The sequence below is a fragment of the Arachis duranensis genome, chromosome 7 (assembly GCF_000817695.3).
Source record: "Arachis duranensis cultivar V14167 chromosome 7, aradu.V14167.gnm2.J7QH, whole genome shotgun sequence".
NCBI lineage: Eukaryota > Viridiplantae > Streptophyta > Magnoliopsida > Fabales > Fabaceae > Arachis > Arachis duranensis.
This window is the reverse complement of record NC_029778.3, coordinates 7,611,279-7,626,661: the sequence shown is the minus strand read 5'-3', so window position 1 is coordinate 7,626,661 and position 15,383 is coordinate 7,611,279. Positions and strand designations below refer to the sequence as shown.

At 26.9% G+C, this 15,383-nt stretch overlaps 1 pseudogene; it reads left to right on the top strand.

Moving 5' to 3' along the window:
• Positions 1 to 6,958: 6,958 nt before the first annotated feature.
• On the top strand, positions 6,959 to 12,493 carry LOC107496890 (myrcene synthase, chloroplastic-like; annotated as a pseudogene).
• The last annotated feature ends 2,890 nt before the right edge of the window (positions 12,494 to 15,383 follow it).

Here is a 15,383-nt window from a genome sequence, read left to right as displayed (position 1 = left end):
AGCTCTCTCCCAAGCATGATAGTTACTGGACCTAAAATCACAGAAATTAAAGAAGTTCCTGGACTCTCACCAGGATGCAGGAAATACAAACTCATTGGATCCATAATCGAATTTTTGTTCGCTCAATTTGCTGCTGATTGCAATTGATTAACCTAATTAATGAGGTTCGCAAGTGTTTGAATGTCGAAATTCGAGGTTTGGTTGGCCATTCTTTCTGAAAATTAGGGATTCAACTCAACGATCTTGTAAGTTTCAAGATTCGGATGCTCAAAACCACAAGTTTGATTCAAACTTCAAACCTATTAGATCTTTCACATCAGTGCTCGTGATCGGAGCCTTCACCTCTGTTTCACGCTCGCCGCACCATGTTAAAGAACCGTGAATTGAGGTGAAGCAACTCTCATCATCTCTGTCGTGTAAACTTAGATGTGAAGAGAAGTGAAAAAATGGAGAAAGAAAACTAAAGAAATCAAGAATGAGTGAAGAACGAGAAGAAAGTTCTAGAAAGTAGAAGAAAGAGATGGAAGAAGAAGTTGGTTCTCAGAGAGAAAAAGCATGAGTGTTGGCATCTCCAAAATGAGAGAATGAACCACACAAAAAAATCACTTATTCAGGTTCTATTCAATATATATGCTTACAATTAAAAAACTAACAAACTAACCTACTGTACAAATTTCAACAAATTAAGCTTGACTAACTTAATTATCATATAACAAATTTGGAGCACAAATGTACTCTCAAACTAAATGTATAATGACTATTGATCATGTAACAGGTGTTTCATATCGGTGTGGTGTCAGTGGAATAGAACTTGGACTATGTGATTTCTCTTTCAATAAACGGACGGTCCGAGTTGCGTTAGCCAAAACGCACGGTCCGTGTTGTGAAGGTCTGGACACGTGTCACGCAAAGGCTACTCCTCGAATAGTGCCCTAAATACCAACATAAACCCATGCAAAATCCATACTCACCATCCGAGTTATCACTTTCAACACTTACTTTTAACTTCATACCACCTTTCTTCTTCTTCATTTCTCCATTGCTACTTGCTGTGTTTGGTGGAAGAAAAATTAAAATGCCAAAGAAATACAAAATTAGAGATGTTGATCGTCTCGAGTTTCATATTATACATTATTTAAGTCATTCTGATTATGTAAATTTTTTTAATATTTTATAATTATAATTATTATTGTTAGAAATTGAATTTAGGAATATAAATAGAATGATTATTACTATTTTCAACATTTGTAAGTTTTTTCTAAAAATTTTTTACTATTTTTTTAATAATAATTATTATCATTAGGAAGTTAATTATTATTATTGTTGTTAGATATTGAATTTCAAAATGTAAATAGAACGATGGCTATTATTTTGTATAGCAAATGTAATTATATATGTTTAAATAATAGTAAATAAATAATTAATATTAGAAATTATAATTTTAGATATTATAAAAAAATTTTGTACTGCAAATAAATAAACAACATCTCTAGATATTGTAATATTGTTGTGAATTTTGATTAGAAATATATGTATTAGTTATTATTATTAATAGTTAGTTATGAATAATTTTAAGGATTAATAATTAATTTTAGAAGTTAGAATTATTTATTTTAGTTGGATTTAGTAAAATAATTTATGATAGTTGTGTGGTTTTAAGTAATATGTGTGTTATTGAGTTAGTTGTGCAAATTTTGTAACCATGAGAGTTAATTAATTGGTAGGTTAGTACACGGTTATTATTTAATTTTGTAATTAACAAAAAGTTTAGCATGAGTTTAATATTTTAGTTGCTGTAGTTAAAAAATTATTATCTTTTAGTAGTAAGTTAGTAATTGTTAATGAGTTGATTAATAATTTGTTATGTTTTTGTAGAAATTAAGAATGTTGGCATGTGATCACCCAGTCCCTCGGGATTGGTACAATGATAGAGTGAAGGAGTATTTACGACTTACTGATTTTTATCATGTATCTCAGATTGGGGTTGTCCAGTGTCAGAAAGCATTGGTGAATGCTCTAATCGAAAGGTGGTACCCAGACACACATACGTTTCACCTTCCGATTGGTGAATGTGCTATGACGCTTGAAGATATGGCTATAATTCTTAGTTTTTCGACGAACGGTCTTTCAGTCATAGGGATGACAATGAGTAGTTTTGAAGTTTTGGAGGTGCAGTGCTTGCACCAATTTGGAGTTGCACCGCGTAAGTCGGATTGTAGAGGAAGTTGCATAAAATTGACGTGGCTACGGAATTTAAAAGAAAATTTATATTTGACTGATGAAAACAGTATAAAGAGGTATGTGAAGTGCCACATTATGTTGCTGATCAGGACGATCTTGTTTGGGGATAAATGTGGGGCAGGTGTGCACTGAAAGTTTCTACCTTTGCTTCGTGATTTTGGCAGTATTGCACAGTACAGTTGGGGATCAGCATGCCTAGCACACCTCTACAGGGCGTTATGTAGGGCATCTCGTTTTGACTGTAAAGAAATCGATGGTCTACTAACACTTCTGCTCTATTGGGCTTGGATCCGACTGCCATATCTATCGCCGTTTCCTAGGGAATCCCGCAATTTTTCGCTTGCAAATAGGTAATATTATGTTACATTTACCCCGAATATCAGTCACCAAGTCATCGCCTTGATATGCAGGCATAGTCTCAAAATGGACAACAGTTGATAGCTCCTTATGACACATGGCCTCAAACCATATAGGCAACGCTTCGTACGATGCTTTCCAACCTCCAAATATTTTTTCTACTGCCATTTGTTTAGCCAACCATGTTTTTCAATAACTAACGGTGTAGTTGAACTTCGATTGCACTTCTGCTATAATCGATTTTACCTTTAAGGAGGGGTCAGTCTCAACCAACGGCTTTATTGCTTCTGCAATTGTGGTCGAATCCAACTTCGAATGATCCTGAGAAATGGTGGCTCTCGTATAGGTGTGACTACCATTATTCCTCCTTATAACCCAACAGTACTTCCTGCTGATCATGCTAACCCTGATAAGCCAATCACACCCTGACCCATACTGTGTACACTTGGCATAAAATGTCAATGGCTCAAACTCATACACCCGATAGTCTACGCTTCTTCATATGGTATACTCTTTTATTGCCTTAATAACAGCTTCCCTGAAACTGAATTCCATCCCAACGGCAAATTCACCATTTGCAACAATAGGAATTTCTGCCGCGACGGCAGCCATACAAAAAAAACTTAATACACAAATATTTAAACACCGAAAATAAAGGTAAATCAATATTTACTACATCAATTATGATATAAATCCAAACTTTACATCATATTATTATATCATTCTAAACAAAATACACACATCAACGCATGATTAAATAATGATTAATAAATACTAATTTATATTTATCTAAATTAATAACTAACTAAAAAAATTACTATCTTAAACTAAAATAAATAAATAGATACACAAAAACAAATACTAATTGAGTATATTTTCGCACTTTACTTAACTATTTGATCCATCTATCAAGATAAATTATTACAAAATTCTAATCCATTTTATAAATACGGAGAATTATGTACTTGCACTTATATATTCCGGAAACTCCGGAACATGCATGACTTTGAAATCTAAAACTCGCATGAATGATGGCTCCTCAAACTGCACTTTGTTTGCGAGTGCATTTGCTATGTCTGACACATTCGGAGCCATAGTTCCGTCACCTTGATCTTCATTTCCGTCTGGACCAACAACTTCGTAGTTACTTTCGAACTCTTCTTCACTGTCACTATTGTAATCTTCTCGTACAATATTCCGGTCGGTATCAGATTGTTCAAGCTCAACATACAACTGAATGAATGAGATTTGAGCCTGGTTTTCAATATAAATTGAAAACATCTCTTGCATGCTCGCTTCGTCCGTTACATATTTTGTTTGAAATTGGACGAATCCACCAAACATCGGTATGGGATATCTGTATAGAATACATAATATTTTTCTTGCCCTCTTAGAATCAATCTTTTCACAGATCACACATTTGAACTCTTCAAATGAGATTGTGAAAGGAATAACATCTAACGGATTTTCACAAACAAATTTTACTCCTTCAGATGCTTGTAACAAAATCTGTCCAAAATAATACACTTTTAATAGAACTCTGTCACTCATTTCTCTCAATCACTTAAACAAGAACATAAACTTGACTACTAGATTTTTTGGTTTCATACCAAGCACGGAAGAAACACAGAAACAAAAAACCAAAAGAATAAACCGTTGAAGAAGGAGAAGAAGACGCGAGTTGATCTCTTTCACCAGTTACACACTTTTATATATGCCTTTACAATCAAATCGGACCCTTCGACTAGGTTAAGTTGATTAAAAAAATATAAAATAATCGAATCGTACCGTGCAATTTGATAATCCATTTCATAAAAAAATTACCAACTACAAATAATACGGAGGGTCCGATTTCCACCTTCCAAAATTCAAATTTTTCTAGATCCAAATCGGACCATACGATTTATTAAGCAAAATTTTAAAATCAAAGAACTTGCATGATCCGAGTTCTTCTACCTCACACTCACAAAAAAATGTCCCATAAATTTGTCTTGTATACCCATAAATCTATATTCGAGTAGATCACACACAAGCTTTCCATATCCATAAAATTGAGCCTATTGAAGTTTGGGGTGCTAGAAAAAAAAAACGAAATATAATTTATAAAAAATAAAAAATAAAATGAAAATTTATATGTTAATAAATAATAATACAATATATAAATTGATATATAGATGATTGTGTATTGAACAAGTAAATAGAATGCTAAGAAATGAGGTAAAGTCTTTTAATTCCTAACAAATAATCCCCATTTTCTCCTGCAAGTGGGAAAAAATTTGTGACATACTTTTATCAGTTTTATGTTATAAAATTAATTTTTTTAATTTAATTTAATAAAAAAGTATATAAATACTTAAATTCTTAACACATTCTTGGACAAAAATCTTTTTTGTGTTTATGTAAATTCTTGCATAAGTTTTTATTTATTATTTATTTTATGTTATTTTTTTCTTTTCATCAGAAATAATAAAAATTAAAATTTAAACTTTAAATTATAGAAATTTTTGTATTATATTATGAAACTACTTTTAAAAAAAAAATAAATTAATTAAAAAATATACCTAAATAGTTATATACTTCTAACATATGAAATTTTGTTTTTCTAAAAATAATAGTTTAGTCATAAAAATATCAAAACTACCAACGTGTTAGCTGAGCTGCCCTAATTATAATCAAGTCTCAATTCATGCACGTCTCTTATGAGTTCTGAAGCATTGAATCTTGCTAATTGGCTCAGCAATGTTTGTCAGATACACTTGGTGCTCCATTGATGATCCGTACGCCCGTACAGTTCAGTAATGCATTCTGATGACTTTTCGCCATTTATCATATGAGCGTCTACTCTAGTAATTAAAGATTATAAATATGTAACGAAATTGAGTTGGTATAATAGTTAGTTTATTAATTTATTTAAATAAGTATTAGAGTTTAAATTTTGTTTATATATATAGTAATTTATTGATCAATGATAAATTTTTAAATAAAATTTAATACTGTAACGAATTAATTTTTAGCTTATTAAATTAAAAAATATCATAGACAACAAAAAAATTATAAAAAAATGTTATTTTTATTCTGATTTTCCTAAAATTTGTACTTTTTTCTTTTGTTATTTAATTAATAACTTGACTCTATTATCTAATTTAATATAAACTTATGATATTATGAAAATCCAGAAATAATAATTCAAAAAAAAAGTTTTCAATTCTTGATATTTATAATGTAAATAGTAATTAATAAGATCACGTTAAAATAATATAATATGATAAGCAGGAACAGATATTTTTTTAAATAAATATTTTAATTATTTTATTTATTTCGTTTATAGTATAAAAGAATTAATAATATATTTATCACGTTTTTGGACAAGGTCTCAAAATATTCGTTCACATTTTTTGGGTCATGAAAACATTCGTTAACATTTAAAACGAGATCACATTAGAACTGGGCCAGCTAGGTTTTTGGACTTGTATATGGAGATGACACATGAAGCCACCGCAACCATGTTTAATACATTGCTCAGAGATTTTCTTATAAGTTAGACATTTTACTCGTGTTGCCCATTTAAAATGCTGCACAATAAACTAAATGTGCCCCTCTTCCTGTCCAAAAATATCCCCCTCCTTTTTTGCTTCTTCCGAAGTTTGTTCGCTTCCTTTTTAGCAGTGAAAAAAAGACTAGGTGGCCAATCACGACCTGTAGCTTGGCTTAGCCTATTTTATTATAAAATAGACACATTTAAATTTTTATAAACATTTGAATATGTTAATAGACTAAATTTAAAAAAAAATAATTTTTTTAAATAATATTTTTTTTAAAGAAAAATTATTAAACCTTTTAAACAGGTTTCAGGTCAAATCAGATCGAATAATAACTCAGGCTTAATTTAATAAAATTTTATAATAGACTATAAGTTAGATTCAAACCAATTAACTACACGACAGACTAAGTCTATTAAAAATAAAATCTGACCTGATCTAATCTATTTTTACCCTTATTCCTTCCTTTACAAAATTGGAAATTGTGTAACATCCATGCATGTAAATGATCAGGATTAAAAGGAATTGAAGCATAATTTATTATTTAATTTACAGTATGTTTGGTGTGTCCTTTTGTTGTAAAAAAAAAAAAAAAACATATATATAAATGTTGATAGTTTTTAGAAAAATAGCAAAATCTTAGGTCATTATTATTGATTATTTTAAAATATGAATTGCGTTTGTTTCTCACTAAACTTAGATATATTGTACATTTTAAAATTTACATCCATGGACTAAGAAAAGTCAAAGCCTGGTTATGCTCTTGAAAATCTATATAAAGGATTCACTATTACATTACTGTTCACAGAAAAACAAACTTCACACAGAGCTAAGAATAGCTTTCAAAGTAGCAAGGTCTCAGTCTTTTACTCTTTTACATCCATCAATGGCTGCTGAACGAGGATTTGGAGATTTGCAACCTTCCATTTGGAAGTATGAATATATTCAATCACTGATAAGTGAATATAAGGTATAGTATGATGATGATGATGATGACTATATCCAACCATGCAATTATATATAGGTCCAATAAATGTTTATATACTTTAATTTGATGGATAGTTCCTTTATTTCTTAAGGATAATACATTGTACAAAATTACGATAATACTAGAATGACAATAATTAAAATTATTTTATTTAATATTTATATTTTTATGTATATAATATTTATAGATATATGTTTATTATATATAAAATCACATAATTATTTTAATAATAACTAATAAATATTAAATAAAATAATTTTGGATTATTTGAAGTAATTTGTTTATTATCTCTCAATTATTATTGAAAAATTAATGCAGGAAGAATCACACATAAAGAAAAGGGAAGTGTTAAAGGAAGAAGTAAGAATGATGCTTTACAAAGTGGAAAATCATGTTCATCAACTTGAGCTGATTGATATATTACAAAGACTTGGAGTAGCTTATCATTTTAAAGATGAAATAAAGAGCATTTTGGACAATATTTACAACATGGAAATATTCAATACAAATATTTTGTATACTACAGCACTTGGATTCAGGATCTTAAGACAGCATGGATATGATATATCTGCAGGTTTTCATTAAACCCTTATAATCTGATCCCCTTTTTAATTTAAACATGAATATTTTTTAGAGTCACTAAAAAAAATATATTTAGTAGAACAATTTTTATGTTTATTCATTTTTTCCTATATAAGTAGTTTTGACGGTTATTGGTTGTTAAAATAAATATTTAAAAATATTTTTGAATTTATTATTAAAATAAAGAATATTTAAAAATATTTTTTCACACTTTTTATCAAAAGTTTTAATAACTTTAAATTAGAGGACATGCCATAAATATGTGGATGTAAATAATAAAAGGAAAAAGATTGGAAATTATTTTTTTTCAATAATTAATAATATTTTCTTAGTTTTCTTTTCTTTTCCTATTTTTTACTCATTTATTATTTTGTTCATTGAATATTGTTAGTTAAAGAAAATAACAATGCTACATGATCAATAAAATTTATTATTTTTTGTTAATTAAATTTTAAATTTTAAATACTAAATTTTAATAGTATAAGATTAAGATGTTAGTCTAAAATATTATTAATATTAATAAAAATAATGATTCATAATATTTTAAAAAATATATTTTTATTTAATAAAATAAGTGATGAATATATAGCAAATTCTTTGCAATAATAGTGATGGCATGATACTTGTACACTTGTACAGTTGTACTTATGCACTGGGACAACAAAAAAAAAATAATAAAAATAACCATGGCAAGTTGCTAGCTATAGTACAAATGTTAATTTGTGATCCACAAAATTATTGTTGGATATAGTGAATAATATACGTGTGACTGCTCATCAACTATACATAATAAAAGGTCATATGGAGACAATAACAAATTAGAAATGAGTCTAAAATATGTTAGATTATCTTATTTTATATTTTTTAGTTATTATTTATTTTATTTTATATGTTTGAATATTATTAAAATAATTATGTAATATTAAATATAATAAGTATGTAACTGTTTTACATGTGGTAAACATGCCACTAGCTTTCACTTTCTAAATCATTTTACATAGTATCAAAGATTTTTTACTAAAATATATGAAGTTCAACTCTTGTTAACAATGGTATCATATTGGATCGGAGTTTCTTACATGAAGTATTTATTATATATGTCACACTTTATTAGTAATTTTTAATTATGTTACGGGCTAACTGAGTGATTCAAATGAATCGTTTGGGACACCAATAGAATAAAAAATAGTTTGAGACAAGATTATTATATACTCCTAATATTTGGAATATAAGTAATAGTTTATCCTTTTCTGGTTTTTTTTTTTTCGTTCTCACTTCTATTTTTTATCTATTTTTTCACAATATTTTTTTCACCTTTTTCTGTATAGTTATCAATTTTTTCAAAAGTTGCACATTTCCCTATTTAACTACCACATTTTTCCTCAAAATTTTTAATTATTAATTACAGTTATTTAAAATTAACTAATTAAAAATTATTTACCTATATATTTTTTTAATATTTAACTTTATGAAACCCAATTAGGGTTGTACGTACAAAAGATATTTAAAAGCAAGTACATAAGTATTAACCTTAATTAAATTACTTTCTCTTTTATTGTTGTAGATGTGTTTGATTTCTTTCTCAAAGAATCAAACAATTTCAAGGAACATCAATCTTCAATTGGCATTGAGGGAATTTTGTCACTATATGAAGCCTCATTTTATTTAGTAGAAGAAGAAACTATATTAGATGATGCAAAAAAATATAGTTCAAAAATTCTCAAAGAACATGTAAAAAGAAATAATGATGGTAGCTACACATCCCTCTTAATCAATCATTCATTGGAGTATCCATTGCATTGGAGGGTACCAAGATGGGAGGCTCTTTGGTTCATCAACACATATGAAAAAAGTTTCAATTTGAATCTTACACTTCTTCAGTTTGCTAAATTGGATTTTAACATCGTTCAAAGCATTTACCAAGAAGAGTTGAAGGATATGTCAAGGTAATAACAAAAGGTTATGAATTTAGAAAAACACTTAAATACTAGCTACTATTTATATTTCTATTATTATTATATATATATTTTGAGAATAAATGACCATTTGTATTCATAAAAGATGAAAACACTGACATATATACGTATTTACATTAGATCGAAATTAAATTTATACCCACCCAAGATGTCTTTCGTGTGACAAAAATACCATACGTGACACTTCAACCCTCCAACGATAGAGTACTTTTGTCACACAGAGGACATCTTCCATGAGTATAAGTTTAGTTTCGATTTAGTGTGGATACATGTGCATACCAGCGTTTTCATCTTTTATTGGTATAAATGGTCATTTATTCTATTTTTTAAACTTGTCATTATTTGCTATCATATATAAAATTTTAATAATAAATTTTATTATTTTTCAAATATGAGTTATGATCATTATTTCAAATATTGTGTACTAACCCTAATTATTTTTTTTATTGTATCTTTAATTAGGTGGTGGAAAAGAACCAACTTAGCAGAGAAGTTAAGTTTTGCAAGAGATAGGTTGGTGGAAAACTTCTTTTGGACAGTGGGAATGAATTTTAATCCAGAATTTGGTTCTTTTAGAAGAGCTGTAACAAAAGTCAATTGCTTAGTAAATACAATAGATGATATGTATGAGATCTTTGGCACTTTAGAAGATTTAGAGCTATTTACCAAAGCTATTGAGAGGTAAGTATTATTATATTATTATTATTGTTATTATTGCTAAATGATATTTATTTATCTTATACAAAATTCTTATTAATTCATAAATTTTCGTTCATGAATTCTAGATGGGATATAAGTTTTGGTATGGACAACCTTCCATACCACATGAAAATGTGCTTCCTTGCACTCAATAACTTTGTTAATGAAGTAGCCTTCGAAAGCCTACAAATATAATTCGTTAACAAAATATAATAAGCCATGCCTGTCATGCAAACCTTTTTACAAATTGAATAATTTTTTTAATTAATCCAATTGTTGAATCACCTATATTATCTTAACTATTATTAGGCATATATATGTAATAATTTTATAAAATTTGAACATTATAAATAGGATTGTAATTCAATATTTTTAAACCAAATCCTCAATCAAAATAAAGTTTAATTTTATGATGAAATAGCAAATTACTTTCAAGTTTCGTCAAAATTTATACAACTTATTTATATGGTGAAATTTCTTAATTATTCGAGGGTTGAATTAATGAAATTCAAAATCTATCAAATGAAAAAATAAACTCAAAAATAATTATGATGACATACATATATAACTTCTATGTTGCAATTTCTTAATTAAAAATCTATTTAGAATCTGTTTGAAAAAATTTAAAAGTTATTTTTTTATCTTTTAATTTATAAAAAATAGTAGTATTAATATTTGGTATAATTTTTAAAATAAAATTGTAACTTTCAAAAAAGTTATTTAAATATTTATAGAGAAGTTAAAAAAATAATTTTTTTCGTAATAAATTTTTTATTATATTTTTTTAAAATAAACATTTTAAAATTAAAAAATTAAATGTAAAATAATTTATTTATAAATTATTTTTAATATAAATATTTATTATTTAACGTATTTTTTTAAAAAAATTTAATTAAACTATTTACCTAAAGTGTCGATAATATCATTTTGGGCTCACTTTTGCAATTTTTGTTCAGTGGGCAGATTTGTGTAAGGCATATTTTGTTGAGGCAAAATGGTACTATAGTGGTTATATACCAACTTTTGAAGAGTACTTGGAGAATGGTTGGAGATCTATAAGCTCACATGTTCTTTTTCTTCATGCTTATTTCACACTTCCGAATGCGTTAAAAAAGGAGCAACTGGATTCCTTAAAAGAATATCCCAACATGATTCGTCTTACGTCGTTGTTTTGCCGCCTTGTTAATGATCTTGGTACATATAAGGTACACGGAAACTAAAATATCTTCTTCTATTAAAGATGATTATTCATCGGAACAAAAGAATTATGTCTAGTCACCAAAAAAAAAAAGAATTATGTCTTAAAAAAGCAGCACTATCTTCTATTTTACTTGTTCAACTTTTACAATATATAATTAAATAAAAATATTTTTTATAATAATTAACTTTATATTAAAATTAAATTTCCAACTTAAATAATATATTAATAACTGATAATACAAACTATTTTATATTGTTCTTCAATAATATACAGTTAAGTCTATCATTTCATTCATTTGAAGGATAATTCAAATCTTTGAATTTAATTTGTTAGTAATTTAAAATAGTTTAATAACGTTAGTATTGACTATATTAGATATATACTAAAATCAGCCATTAAAATCAATTATCAGTATAAAATATATGTAAAATATAAATATATATTAAAAATAATACATAAATATATTAATAATTAAAAAGTGACTGGTTTTAATGTACGAATAATAGTTGTGATTAACTAAATTGTATTTTCGTCGTTGATGTTTAGCGTGAGAAAGAGACTGGAGATGCTCCTTCGTCAATTCAATGCTACATGAAAAAAAGTGGAGCTTCAGAGGCAGAGGCATGTGAGCATGTTAGATCAATTATGAATACACTCTGGAAGAACATAAACAAAGAAGCTCATCATTCTTCTCTCTCTCAAGATTTCATAGACTCTATTTTAGGCCTTACAAGAATGGTATTAGCCATGTATGATCATGGAGATTACCATACTTTTCAAGATTCTGAAGCCAAGAGTGGTATCTTGTCATTAATCATTCAACCAATTCCTCTTACACGTTAATGTCTACTGTCTATGAATTACTACTAAAATATAGCAAATTATTTGCAAATTTTTACCTGCGAATTATTTTCACATGAAATCTGCATGTATTTTTTTCTGTCAGAAAAAAATATTAGTTGTTGATTTTAATGTGAAAAGAATTATAAATAAAAATAAAATTCAAAGGTAAAAATTATAATGTTTCTATTGTTAAATGTGTGTGTGTTTAACATTATTTGAATAAGACAAGATATAAAGGTACAAATAAAAGCACATGAGAATTAGATGCAAGAATGATAGATGAGAGCAAGTAAGATTCCATTTGAAAACTTGCTTAATAAGGTGTTGTCGCTTTGTTTGTCTTTATAATCTTTTTGTATTTTGTATTTAGTTTTTTCATCATTTGTTGTGTTGTGGCTTGTGTTCTATACTTCTATCAGTGTATGGATTGTAATACGTGCTTTATGATAAAGATGTATGTTGCTATTATTAAATTAATGTTCATTGAAATTCATAAATTACTTGACTCAATTTCATTAATCATTCTAATCAAGTTCATTTATGCAACACGAAGTCAAAATCCTCTATAAAATCCTTACTCTATTTATAAGTATTTACAAAACTAAAAGAAATAACTTCATTAAAAAAATTAGAAAAGAATAAATTAAATGAAGAGAGTTTTGTTATGCTAAATTAGGATTGACAATATACAATTTTTATTTGTGGATATCTAATCCACTTCAATATAGTTGAAACGAGTTGATAATTCAATTTGTAGTAAATAGGATTGAGTTTAGATGCCAAACCAATCCTATTCTCTTAATCCACATCTTATTTAATATATAACGTGAATGAGCGAATAAATATTTGAATCTAAATTCTTATTTTTTGTACAAATACATAGTATACGATGAAGAGTAAAAATTTAAATTTTTATTTTTTGTACAAATACATAATACCACTACAAAAGCAATTCAATTAACTAATCATAAATATATAATATTTCATATTATAAATTATGGAAGAAGGACTAAATATTGTATCAAAGTAAAAATAAATTGTTTTTTCAAATCGAGTAAAATCAGATGGAGGGATTTAAAGTGTGAATAAATTTCGAGTTGAGAATTTAAATTCAGGAGTACCCTACTCTATTTTACGCATGTGCCATTCTTATGCTAAATGAAGGATTAGCTTGACTGAGTTTAGCCAATGTAGTTACAATAATTTTTCTTTTTTTAGCGGTTGGTAACGAGCTGCATGAGTTGGTGGGTTGTGTTTTGGATTATTTTTGAGTTTTTTTTTGTGGAGAATTGGTGGCGACAACAAAGTTTTTGGGCTTCGAGGAGGAGTGTTGATGGGTTTTGGGCATAGGTTAGCATAGCATTTAAAATAAGTATAAAATTTGGGATGTATTGTACAGAAAAAACTAACATGCGACGTTAATATCAGAAAGGAAAAGTATAGGGAGCCAATGGCTTAAGCGTACAATGCGTACAATGGAGGTTTAGAAAGTATTAGAGATATAATCATGTGTTATATTTTTCTATCAAGTTACGCTTTTGGGATGAGTGGTTTCATGATATGATATTAGAGTTCGAGATTCGGAAGGTCAGGGGTTTGATCCTTGGTAAATCCCAAAATCAATTTAAGTTTTTGGGATGAGTGATTTTATGACATGAGATGTTTATTTATCCTGATATCCGGATAGTTATTCTGGATAGTATGAGTGATGTTCATTCTATTCATGGATCAAAGATTACACATTGTACACTTAGGTCATTGCCTCCTTAGCACTACTCTATTAGAAAAAAAATGTGGAGAGAATCTTTGATGCCCAAGTGAGAGAAAAAAATAGTTTATAACAGTTATCTTCGAATTTTAAGTGACTTAAAATTTTTAATAATTAGATCAAAATTAAATTTTTTAATAATTTCTTTTTTCATATATATAACAAACTATTCATCAGAAAATTATAGCAATTTAACAAGTATTATTGTACCTGTTCAACTATTTTTTATTTTTTTAAAATTAATTTTATTTTTTTATTAATATATTATTTATTTTTTAAATTTATTAGATAAATATTTTTTATTATTTTAATATTGATATGGTCTTATTTATATCATATTTTGTTAAAATTAAAACTACTATAAAAAAAATTTAAAATGTTAAATTATAAAATACACAATAAAAAGGTGTATATATAATATAGTTCAAAAAATAATGATAATAATATTATTGTGATTCAAAAAAATTATAGATAAACTAAAATACAAATTAGTTATTTACAAAAGATAATTTTTACTTAAATATCATAGATATTTATATTTGTCTTTATATTTTTTAAGTAGTAGACCAAAATATAGACATGAATATGAAGAGGTCTTCATTTTACTATAAATAATGAAAAAACAGTTTTAGTAAGTATTGGATGAAAAAAGATATGCAGCTGGTAGACTTCCACTTAGCGATCTTGCAATTGAATTCACAGAATTTTAGTAAGATTAGAATAGTTAAAGATGTTTCTACGAGTACAAAATTAGGAGTATAAAATCAGGAGTACACTATAAAAAAGAGGAGCACGAAAAAAATAGTGGATGAGTTGCTTTGCAATTTTTTTTCTTTTTTAACTTTTCTATTTACTTATTGTTGTTCTTCCTCCACTTATTGTGTGGAGCCTTCTTGTTCAAAAAAAAAATAAAAAACATAAGAAATGAAAATATTTATTTTTTTCTTTTTTAAATATTAAACTATAAGAATAATTAATAAATAAAATAGGAGAATATGAAAATTATGTACCTAAAAAAAATTTTCGTAATTCATCATATATATCCTTATTAATAATTTTTTGAATCTTGAAAAATTGTGAGATTTATTAACTATAAAAATAACTATATAAGCACTTCAAGATTATTCAATTAAATTAATTTCTTCATATAGTAAGGACAAATTTAATTAATTCAATTAATTATAGATTT